The sequence below is a fragment of the Acomys russatus genome, chromosome 9, assembly GCF_903995435.1.
Source record: "Acomys russatus chromosome 9, mAcoRus1.1, whole genome shotgun sequence".
Taxonomy (NCBI): domain Eukaryota; kingdom Metazoa; phylum Chordata; class Mammalia; order Rodentia; family Muridae; genus Acomys; species Acomys russatus.
Window position 1 is genome coordinate 15794011 of NC_067145.1, and position 12896 is coordinate 15806906.

Below are 12896 nucleotides of genomic sequence, written 5' to 3' on the forward strand. Positions count from 1 at the left end.
TAATAATAGTTAACAAAGTTGATGTGATGTTCATTAAATAGGCCCACTGGTACTTCAAATTTAAGATGAAATGAATAGTGCCAATTGTTAGCAGAATAATCAACATAAACAATTTTTAAACCTGTAAAATTACAAATTATAAAATTTGTAAATCCCACCCCCCAAAACATAGAAGGAATGGTTTGCAGAGGAAAAAAGTCATAGTGCTCTGTAGAATAAACCAGTTAGTGCCTCATTCTGTTTTGTAATTCTACATGTGCTAGGTATTGATCATGGGATCTCTGTTTCTTAAACTCTCTTAATGCATTCAAATATAACAAGTCTACCAAATCAAATAATATACTAGTTATGGTATAAATTATCTTACTACAAAATATATTGAATATAATTTGACATATAGATAGATGCCTTACAAAATATCACTTATATATTTTTATTCCCAGACAAGCAGAAATATTTTTCATTTTCTCATTTCAACACAAATTAAGAAATCAATATAAGAAAGAAGACAACTGCTTTTTACTAACATTATCTACTCAGTAAATGGCAGAGTTTAGAAGCTATATATTAACTGACAATATTCAAAAATAAGTTATTCTGTATAAAATTGAATGACACATAACAGATGATTTCATACACTTGTCATACTGAGTTCTCTGCCAGTCCCTGAGAACCTACTTGTTTCTCAGAAAAGTATGATCATATCTGTCAATATTCCTATGATGAGGCATCTATTACTTTAAAAAATAGCTTTCATGGTAAGTTAGGCTTTTCAATCTGATTATATGACTTTATTTCTCTGAAATTTCTTTACACAACAGCTTTTATCACATGAACTTTCCCAATTGCATTCTGTTGTCTAAAAATTAATCTACCAAGCATCCCCCATGTAGACATGCTCTATAAAAATGGGTCCATCTTATTTTAAATACTCACATTATTTTGTAATGCACTGATATTTGAGTAAGTTTATGTTCCAATTTTTAAAAAGCACCCCAAAATTATGTCATATATGAACTGCAGATAAAATATGAAGAAATATTTATTTTACTTTGTTTGAATTTAGAATAAGAAAAATAAGCTTGCTTAAAGCTATCACGTGAACACTCGGATTATTATGATACACTAGAAAACACATTTACTTTGAAAAAAGCATTGATTCAAACGCTTTCAATGTATCACTTAATTTCATGTGTATGCAGCATCTCTGTCTTTTCTGACACAGACCATGGTATTTTTTCCTTGCTGCCTATGTAAAAATCAAAAACTTTACTGAATTAAGATATTGATGCCTGTGGTTATAGAAATGGCTCGGTGTTTGAGAGCATTCATTTTCTTGCAGAAAACTTAGATTCAGTTCCCAGCACCCACATAGTAATAAATAACTACCTTTAATCCAGTTCCAAGGGATGTAACACATTTGTTCCACTGATATGGGCACTAGCCATACCCATGTTGCATAGATGTATGCATAGGCAAATACTTATACTCCTAAAATAAAAATAAATATTTAAAAAAATCAAATATATGTATATATATGTATGTATATATATGCAAAACCAAAGAACATATAACTGGCAAATGTTTTCTGGTAGAGTTTAGTACAGAGCTACTTAAACTAGAAGAGCATTGTTTATTTTCATCTACATGGTTAATATCTCCCATGTGCAGCTAATGTATTTCTTTCCACTTTTTAAATAAAGGCAGCCTCATATACAGGAGCTTAGTGACATTTTTTCTTTTTTAAGATTTATTTTTATATTTTTTATTTAATATATTGAGTTCTTTATCTGCATGAACACCTGCATGCCAGAAGAAGCCATCGGATCACATTGTAGATGGTTGTGATCCACCATGTGACTGCTGGGAATTGAACTCAGGACCTCTGGAAGAGCCATGTCATCAGTTCATGAGTTTTTTCAACCAACTTTTTTTTTTTTTTTTTTTTTTTGCTATAAACTCTTTTGAGAATTTCATAGACTTTTCAGAAAAATAGTGCTTTCCTTACATGGTTATTGATTTTACAATGATAGTAATTATGTCTATTTCATTTGTTGTAGAACAATTAGCAAAACCACACTGAGTCATGTAATAAAGTTATATTTTCATGGCATGAAAGTATAGAAAATATTTCAATGACACTGTTTAGACCTAAGGACTTACTTAAAGTAACTAATAATTTTCTGTAAAACTATTCACTAATAAATATTTCACTTACGTCATTTTACCCATTGGATTAACAATTATACAAAGGTTCAAATATGCTAGGGAAATGAAATAAACATAGTTGTATTTAGCATATCACTTATTTCTGCATCATTTTAAATGCATGGATCAAGACTGGGTAGTCTGAGGTTGCCAGTAAATGAGTCTTAGGTCCATGTGCTGTGACCACACTAATCTTGTTTCTCAAGTGTATCCAGAATCACCTATGGATCATCATTTCAGCTGTCTGCCTTGCCCTACTTGTCTGTTGGTATATTAATTCTTGTCACACAATTTTGAACAATTTCATGCCTCAAAGTGGCACAAGAATGACCTGCTGTCGTTGACTCTAAAGATAGCTCTAGCTGATTTAAATGCTATTGCCGCCGTGGCTTCTTCTTTACCTTTCAGAATAGCTAAAATGCACCCTTTCCAAGTAAATTGTTCCCTAGTATTGATGGATATTGAGCCAGAGCCGGAGATAGCTTCTTCAGGTCCTTTGAACTACGTTGCTGTAAGTGGCTCAGCATAATGACCTAATAAATTCAGGTCTCGAATCTGTCCTCTGTATCTGTACACCATCCACTTCAAAGAAAGCTGAAGGGTCTCAGAGAAACCAATCACTGGTTCATGTAGTAAGCAGGTAGATGTGTGACTGAGTAGTGTCATACATTTATGTGCTTGCATAAGTGTAGACAGGTATTCTTTTAACCACATATTGCTGGAATATAGTTTATGCTTAGCAAACCCAGTTCATAAACAAATTGTGATCACCTGGAAACCTTCTTCCAGCAGGATCTGTATATTCAGTATGAAGGAGAGAAGAGGGCTATTTTGTGACACACCGCATGGTACTTATATGTCTATTTACTACACTAATATAGACACTCTGAAATCATATAATGATGCACACTATGCTGATCTTTGTACTAATATAGTAATTCTGGTACTAGTAGGAAAACAAAGTTGCTATTATGGCAAGGGAGTTGATGAGTGCACTATGGAGTAGCTGTTGCAAAGATATCATATATGTGCAGCTCATTATTATTGCATCCTCCTCTATTGTTTAAGTTTTCTTTGGTTGTAAACAGCAGAAATCATTGTTTATAAGTGCTATCGCCTTATACACTGTTAAGCATCATTGTAAGGCAGTTGTCAGTACAAGTCGAAGGAGGCAGGGTAGGAGAATTCTCATGGGGTGTCACCACTAGCAAAAGAAATACAGACAGTTAAAAAAGGCTGAGGGGAGAATAATTCGTTATTCCCAGCTATGAGGTATATAATTTGTTACCCAATACCAAATCGTCAGCCCTGAAATAAGATGCATGCAAAAGTGAGTAAGTGATCTCAGTAAGTTGTATTTATGCATATATGTGTACATGAACATACATACATACATACACATAAACTTATATATATATAAAACAACAACATGAATTTTCCAGTAGGGAGAGTTCATTTAAGGTGTTTGGAAAAATGTTTGTGTGTGTGTATGTGTGTGTGTGTGTGTATTCTGGTTATACTATATTATGTATGTATTTTATATTATATTTGATGAGATAAATTATATAATTTATGCTTTATATAATGTATACAATACATGATGTGGTACCTTGTATATTATATATAACACACTATATAATCATGTATTTGTTAGCAGAAACAAATATGCATACGCACAAACATATGTATGTATGTATATATATATATATATATATATATATATATTTGAAACAGGGAAGTGTTTTACATACTATATCAAGGTCTTTAACGAATTAGGTAGAAATGGAAACCTATTTAGCTTCCATATTTCTGGATTGTATTCATCATTTCCACATAGCACTTGTTTTTAGTGGATCACACTGGACTTATCCCCAGGGTACTAATACATTCTAAGGATGCTATAAGTTGTTTGTCAAACAAATAGATCCAATGGGAGAAGTAGACAAAAATAGAAGAACAACAGAAAGATAATTTAAGTGTATTGAGTGCAGTTGTATTTCCCAGTATATTAAAATGTAGTTTGAAATATGTATAAACCATGATAGCTGCTATATAGAGACTGTTTTAGGGCCAAATATTAACTATAATGGAATTTTAGCTGATTTTGAAAATTACATATTTCAACTTTTTTATTTTATAATATAAGAAAATTAGATCAATATCACTAAGTTTTTAGCATGGTGTAGATAATCTTCACCAAATGTGAAAAAATGCATTAATTGCCTTTTTAAATATTTGGATTGATTTCTATATGACAGGAAAAAAAGATCACCAGCTAAATTTGTTGAATAAAAAATATCAGACAAATGATTCATCAGTCTTTAATGGTGAATGATTCTATGATGAATTCTCACACTGTACTGAGGCTTACCTCCAAGAAATCACATTTTCCTCAGTTCGGCATGTGTATTCTTCATTTATGCCTCTCCTTAGTCAATATACAAGTGTTTATCATACCAGCTTGTGTATAACTGGCATTATTTCTATAGGTAACCTGTTTTACTTAAGTTTTGATGTAACCCCATGAGAGCAGGGACAGTTTATACTTCGATATTAGGAAGAGAATTGCTGTCTTTGTGGATGCACAGCAAAATGTAGATACTTTAAAGAGACACATGATACAATGGGCACCAGAAAAACAGAGATTCCCCTGGACACACACACACACACACACACACACACACACACACACACACACACACACACACAGTCTCATTTTGGTAGAAGAAATGAATTTAGATGGGGCAAAGGGATAGTCTTCCAGAAAGGGATGCCACACAGTTTAAAAAATTACTCTGACCTTACAGGATGAGACTGAAGCCCAGGAAATTATGGGTTTGTACCACACCTTAATAAGGACTGCTTAAATATGCATAACATTGGCCATCTACTTACAATTTAAGCTCCTTTGGGAATCTCTAGGATGGACTTGGTTATTGGATCTCTTTGTCCATGTTCCAAATTATGGCCACGTTGTGTAAACTGTGTTCACTCTTTTGGTTAGTTATTGAAGAACAGTGTTGAAATATCTTGAGGAACAAGCTATAATCCCCAAGTTTGATAACATCTTTAAATGAGCACTCTAGATTAACAGTGCAAAAAAGTAATCTTATGCCATAGTCTCAAAATCTACCTAAGACAAATCTATAAATGTAGTTAAGAAGGAGATTTGTCTGATTTTTATATCTCAAACTGCAAAATTTACAGACACAGTTTGTGATAAGTGCTTAAGTAAGTTAGAAAGGAATTAAACCTGAAGGTATTCTCTTTTCTGAAGGGAAACAGACAAGGAGCAGAACTCATGAACAGGAGAGGTGGTAGGAGCTGGAAGGAGTGGCGGGAGGGGAAACTGCAGTTGGGATGTATTGAATAGGAACAGAATCTATTTGCAATAGTAATGAAAACATCTGGTGGGGTCCATAGTTTCAAATAACACTGGGTTTGTTAGGTGATACCCCCCAATGGATAAGTGAGCATACTGTCTGATTTGGTGTGATTTGCTTTTAAACTCTGAATTTTTCTGTGTTGTAAATTTTAAACCCCTATATATAAGGAACAATGGCTGAATTTAACAGTAAACTAGATTAGAGGATGAAAATAAGCATGATAGTCTATTTCATTGCTTTTTCCCCCTTAGTTGAGGAAATAGGGGCCCCTGAAAATACACTTGGAACTCAGAAACCCCCAGAATTGTCACCCATACTAAAGAGTATATGTGTCTAGCCTAGGTGCAGCATATCCAAGTCCAAGAGACTTATTGTTTTAGATTCTATAACTCACTTCTGTTCTGGTACCCTTCTATTTCTTCTGGCCAAAAAAAGGAAATAAATTTGCAAAAATGGCATAAGCTATGTAATGAAAGTACAATGCTATCTTCCTTACGCTGTCTCCTACTGTAACCATTAGATGATTTCTTTAAAAAAAAAAAATGACCAAAGGTTGTCAATAGGGACATCGAGAAATGTGGTTGGGACAGAGTTTATTAGAAAGATAATTAATGCCATGGAGAGACAAATACATAAGTAAGACCATGGTAGAGACTTTTAAAGGAGTTCAGGTGACACTGGTAGAGATAGACAATCTGGCAAGAACTCTGATGGGACAAAATAGGTCTCGGGAGGCAGATGACACTTCTTTTATGTCTTTCTAATGTTGGGGTTGTTTCCCAGAACACACTGGTAGCCAGGATGGAGGCAAGGAAGTGGTTGGGGAAAAAGATATGCCCTCACCAGTGCTGCACTTCTCCAGATAAGAGAACCTGGGAATCTGATAGCTAAGGACACAGACAAAACTCAACTGGGTCCCACAGATATCTTTAAAAGGGGAAAAGTGGCAGCCAGCATTGGAGCCTGAGCAGCAGCTGGATGCTGACATTACTTTATTATTTTTTATGTATGAAACGAAGACAAATATCTGCCTTAACAAGAGTTCTATAGTTTTGTGGATAACAAAATAAGGATTGGTGTAGCATAGGAGATTTAGAATGGTTTTAAAAATGGATTCTTTTTATTATTAATTATTTGTATACTTGTTATCAGACAAAATTTATACAGAAAATAGCCATATATAAAGTCTATACATCTCAATGAACTTCTTCAGAGTTATAATAGACATTTAAAAGCTATGAAGCTTTGTATTGAATTTCTCACTTTTAACACTGAATATGTTTTTATGCACTAAGCTACCACAAGAAATGAAAAATCTATGATAGAGTAAAAACTAGCAAAGCACTTAGCTTTATATCCTATTTGGTAAGCCATGGTCATTCCCCACATTCATTTGGTCCTTCCTCATCCCCTTGTATCCACCCTTTCTTTTTTGTTTACTACCTGCTATAATGTACTCAAACCCACATGTGCTATTATGTGTAAATGTACTTATATATCATTTGCTCCACTTATGAGAGAGAACATAATTTTATTAACTTTCTGAAATTGTGTGACTTCACTTTCATATTGTACATTCAAAGTACATACTAGAGACAAATAATATTCAATATGTGTAATGCATATTTACATATTATATAAAAGTTACATATACCATAAAGCATATATGCTAAATATTTACCACATAAACATATAATTGCATTATATATCTGGTAGAATTTTATATGTAATGTATGTTATATTTATATATTTATGTATGTAAATCAAACTTTACATGTGCATTCCTCAGTGGAGTAATTTTTGTTTGATTTTATTTTATTGTTATAGCAAGTAAAGCAGCAATAAAGTGGGTGCAAATATCTCTAGAGTAGGTTACGGCATTCTCTGAGTATGTATACAGGATAGAAATAGCCTTATAGAAATCCTATTTTTAATGATAGTGACAATTTCAAAATGATTTCCACAGTGGCATCATTAAACTGCAGCCCAGGATTCCTTTCTCTCCAACATTTATAGCTGGATTTTCCTTTCTTTCTTTCTTTCTCTTTCTTTCTTTCTCTCTCTCTCCATTTATTTTTATTAAAGATCATTATCTTTTACATATACATTTATAATTATTACACATGAGAACAATAAAGTACATACAGCAAGAAGAACCATCAAACAATCAGAAATTAAATAAATGTTACAATTTTGGTGTTTTGACTATTTGTATTTGGCAGCCTTGAAGAGAACATCTTTTCTATCTTGGTGCATCTAAAATTCTGAATGTAAATCAATATCTATCACATCTGATCATTATCAATATAACACATCTATCTAGACATAAAATCACCTTAACCACTAAAGAACTAAACTTACTTCTAAAACTAAAATATCCAGTCTTAAACCCCATCAGAGACTTGAGAAATAATAAAATTAATTATATGCATATACAAGGGTGCAGGTTAGCAGCTTCCCAAATGAGATGATGACAGAGATAATTTTGCTACCTGAGCAGCCACCCAGAACTCTATAACGTTGGAGCATCATCTTCAGCCTTCTGTCCCAATATAACTGACAGATATATTTGTGAGGCAGGAATTATTGAGTACTTGATTACCTTGTCTTGGCAGAGTTTGACTGTCAACTCTGCCTGGATCTAAGCTTGCCCTTTTTCAGGCAGAGTTCTTTCTGTGGTAGAAAGGAGGATATGTTTATCAGCTGTAGGAGTTCTCTGGTGTAATTTTGGGGATCACTTATATATACTACCATATCATCTGCATATAGGGAAATTTGACTTCCTCCTTTCCCATTTGGATCCCCTTGATCTCCTTTTGATGTCTTATTGCTCTGGCTAGAACTTCAAGAACTATATTGAACAGATAGGGAGAAAGTGGGCAGCCTTGTCTGGTCCCCTATTTTAGAGAAATTTCCTTGAGTATCTCACCATTTAATTTGATGTTGGCTATTGGCTTGCTGTATATAGCCTTTATTATGTTTAGGAATATGCCTTGTATCCCCGATCTCTCCAAAACTTTAAACATGAATGGGTGTTGGATTTTGTCAAATGCTTATTCTTCATCAAAGGAGATGATCATGTGGTTTTTTTCCTTTCTGTTTGTTTATATGCTGTATTACATTGATGAATTTTTGAGCATTCTATTTTATTCTATTGGTCTCTCCATCTATTGTTATGTCAGTATCAGCCTGTCTTTATCACTATAGCTTTGTAGCAGTGATTATCAACCTTTCTAAGGCTGTTACTCTTAATATAGTCCCTCATGTGTATCCCCAACCATAATATTATTTTTGTTGCTATATCAAAACTCTAATTTCCTATGTTATGAACTATGAAGCAAATGTCTATATTTTTGATAATCTAAGGCATTTCATGTTAAACAGGGTTGAGATCACAAGTTAAAAACCATCAATCTATAATTTACTGTGATATCAGCTATTGTAATACCTACGTTGGTGTTCTGAATCCTTAGGGTTAGGGCATCGCTGGTTTTTTTGGTTCTGTGTGGATTCTTTTATTTTTCTTTTTTAGACGTGTAAAATCTGTCCTGGAAGTTTTGATAAATATTATATTAACTCTGAAAATGAATTTGTGTAATAAAGCCATTTTCAGAATATTAATTCTGCCAATTCAGTTCAAGCGTATTAGATGTCTGCCCATTGACTAACGTCTTCTGTGCTGTTCTTCTCCAACATTCTGAAGTTTTTTTTATAAGGATCTTTTGCTTCTTTAGTTAGATATAGTCCAAAAAAACAATTTTCAACTTATTTTGAATGTTATGTTTTCCAAATTACTTTCTGTGAGAGTATACACTGCCCACTATTAAGTGATGTAATTCTCAAAGCATTAGTTATAGCATTAGACAAAAGAATACATAATATCGTAAAAAAATAGGAAAGGAGAAAGTCAAACATAAATCTTTATTTGATTGTTAATTCTGAGGTACATTTTTTTTTCTCAACGTGAATTATGTTATTATTCAGGAGTCCTTTTCTAGTACTTCAACTTATTTTAGTTGTTACAATGGGACAAACATTCATGGATACTGTTCCATGGATATTAACTGCATAGCACAGCCCTTTATTTGGATTACAATAGTTCCAGGTCACAAATCCTTGACTTAAAATGATAAACATTAATCCAACTCTTATTTCTGTAAATAACAGTGCAATGAAACAGAAAATCTTAGAATTTCTATTCCTGTGATAATACATCATAACCAAAGAACTTGATGAACATGTAAACTTCACTTATACTTCTAAATCATAGTCCATCACTGAATAAAACTGTGGCAGGAACTTAAACAGAGTTGAAACTGTTAGGCAGGAGTTGATTCAGAGACCACCAAGGAGGGCTTATTATTCTTTTTTATCTTCATCTTCTTTTTCTCCTTCTTCTTCTTCTTATTTTTCTTGTTATTTTCAAATAAATTTTATTAAGGGTTTACAATGCCAAAAGTGAGCCTGTAACTATCACAGTGGGAAGCATGACAATAGGCAGGTAGACATGATGATGGAGCAGTAGCTGAGAGCTTACATCATACACTCCCATGGAAAGAAGAAAAAGAAGAAGAAGAAAAAAGAAGAAGAAGAGAGAGATAGAGAGAGAGAGAGAGAGAGAGAGAGAGAGAGAGAGAGAGATTAGAGTGGTGTAGACATTTGTAAACTCAAATTCCACCCTAATAACACATCTACTCCAAGAAAGCCACACCTCCTAAACATTCCCCAGACAATTCCTTCCACTAAGGACTAAATATTCAAATATATGGGTCTATTTGGGGCATTATCATTCAAACCACCATACCCAAGGACCTCTAACTGTGCACTTTAATTTATAAGCTAACACTTTTTTACTCAACAGAATGGTATTCCGTTGTATAAGTACATCCATTCACTCTCCTTTTGTTGGGTATTTGGGAAAGTTTTCAGTGTTGAACTTCTAAGAATAGTGTTGTTATAAATTTTTACACTCTCATGTAAATTTTGGTGAATGTATAAAACATTTTTTGTGAGTATATACCTAAAAGTAAAACTTCTCATCAATGTGGCACACATTCATAACTTACATTAATGCACCCCAAGAATATTCTATATGTTCTTTATTTCATTGGTATAACCAAAAAGGTTCTAATGAAGTGATTGAATTAACTGGGGTCCTTAACATTTCTTTCAATCAGGTGTTCCACATGATCCTTCATACTTGACATGGTCTTTTCATTTTAGCCTTCACATAGAAGTGCAGATCTGTAGTTTTATAGATATGTATATATACCAACATATAAATATATTTGCTATATTTTTCTGATGTGTGCTGGCTATGAGCTCATTTTCATAAGTTTTTTGCTTTTTATGTATCATCATTCATGAAGGGATTTTCAATTCTTCTCATATTGATTTATTGGCATTTGGTATGTATTTCAGAAACTAAACTTTTGGGCTTGTTCCTCATGGCTTGTTCAGACTGCTTTCTCATCACTGGCCTGCTGGAAGCATGGCAGTGAGCTGGGCCCTCCCCATCAATCATTAATCAAGGAAATGCACTACAGTGTTGAGCACAGGACAATCTTATGGAGGCATTTTCCATGACTGTAGCTTGTATCAAATTGGTAGGTATTTGGAAATTCCACATACTCATGCAGGGAAAGCTGCAGTAACATCACAGGCATCATTAACTTAAGCAGTTAAGGATGATGTCCTGGCTTTGGTTGACAAGTGCTACTATTTTTAGAAATTTTCTCTGTGTGTTGCATTGCTTCACTGCTTCATTGCTTTTCTACCTCATGTAAAGAGCCCCACACTTATGTTAATTCATTTTAAGACTACTCACCACAGCCAAAGGGTGATAAACTTGGGCTGTCACAATAATTAAGTCAGAGTGTGCCTCTTAAGGAAGTTCTACTTAAAACCAGCCATTACTGAAGGTAACTATAAGCTAATCATTAATTTTCGGGCCACTTCTGGGAACTCTTCTAGTTATTATAAATCACTAAAATTGGTTTACAGCTGCACTTATATTCTTTAAAGTGACTTAGAAAATGTAGCTGAATAGCTGATCAGTAAAGCGAGTCCTTTTCTCTTCTTAACAAGCTTATTTTTACTGATTACTGTACAGAAAGCTATATCAACATCAGAGTATATAATTATTATCATTTTTGGAAAAAACAATTTGCTTTTAAATTATTCAGTAAAAATATTGGAGCTCAAAGGAGTAAATAGATATCTGTGACTCTCTCTGGATAACATAATAAATATGTGTCATCCCAGATAGAAAAGTAAAGTAGCAACAAACCTAAATAAGGATACAACTAATTTTCAGTGTCTGTGACCTGTGACCCAATTCAATGAGTTTTGTTTGGGTTACTTACAAGGATATGGGTGAGGGGTTACTTTTAGGAGCAATACCAGCTCATAGAGAGCTGTTTCACCAAATATTCAAGCAGGGGTAATAGCACACAGAAGATAGAAACCTAGATCGCACTTGCTGTCTTGAAGGCAGATCTACAGTTTGAAAAGTATCCTTTCTGCTGTCAGTTGATCTAAGGCTCTTTCAGGCACTTTGGCTTGTTTGAGCCAGTTTCAGAGAGGTTGGGAGTGCTTGTGTCACTTTTGGGAACAAAGGCCTAGTAATTCTGTAGAGTTCCAGGAACTTCCCAATGATGATTTGAGTTGTTTACTTCCTGATATGCATGGGAGTCTCTGAAGGATGTAGTATTTTTGCCTCCCTGTAGAACATTCTATTTGTTTCACCTTCTGATTAATGCCCTGCAACCTAACAAACTTTCCTTGAAGATGAAAGATTTTTGGATTGCCAGAAACGTCTGCACAGCAAGGCAGTGCTATTTTTTCTTTTACTTATCTATAAGTAGAAATTATTTTTGAGTTATTAATATTAACTAAATATCATAAATTAAAACTATGACCATAGGATTCCCATTTCAGGCACGTGTTATTATAGAAAGGAACAGATGCCATATTTTTGTATATTTGTGAGCACACAGAAATATTGAGATGGAGATGGTAGCAAGTCAAGAGATAACGTTACCCATCCTTCCCAGAGTTTGGCTTATATAGCTTTTTTTATAGCTATTCATTTCTCTCATTCATTTTTGCTATACTGAGTAATGAACTAGTAGATGTAAAATTAATGGTGGCATAGTCAATGTCTTAATGCATGCAATGTTTTGAAAACCCTGTAAAGTTACTATGTTATGGGTATGGATCATTTTATGGGAAACACCCTCTGAAATACCCAGGTTCTTGTGAACAGGAGTGAATTATTGAACTAAAGCCTGCCAATGCAAG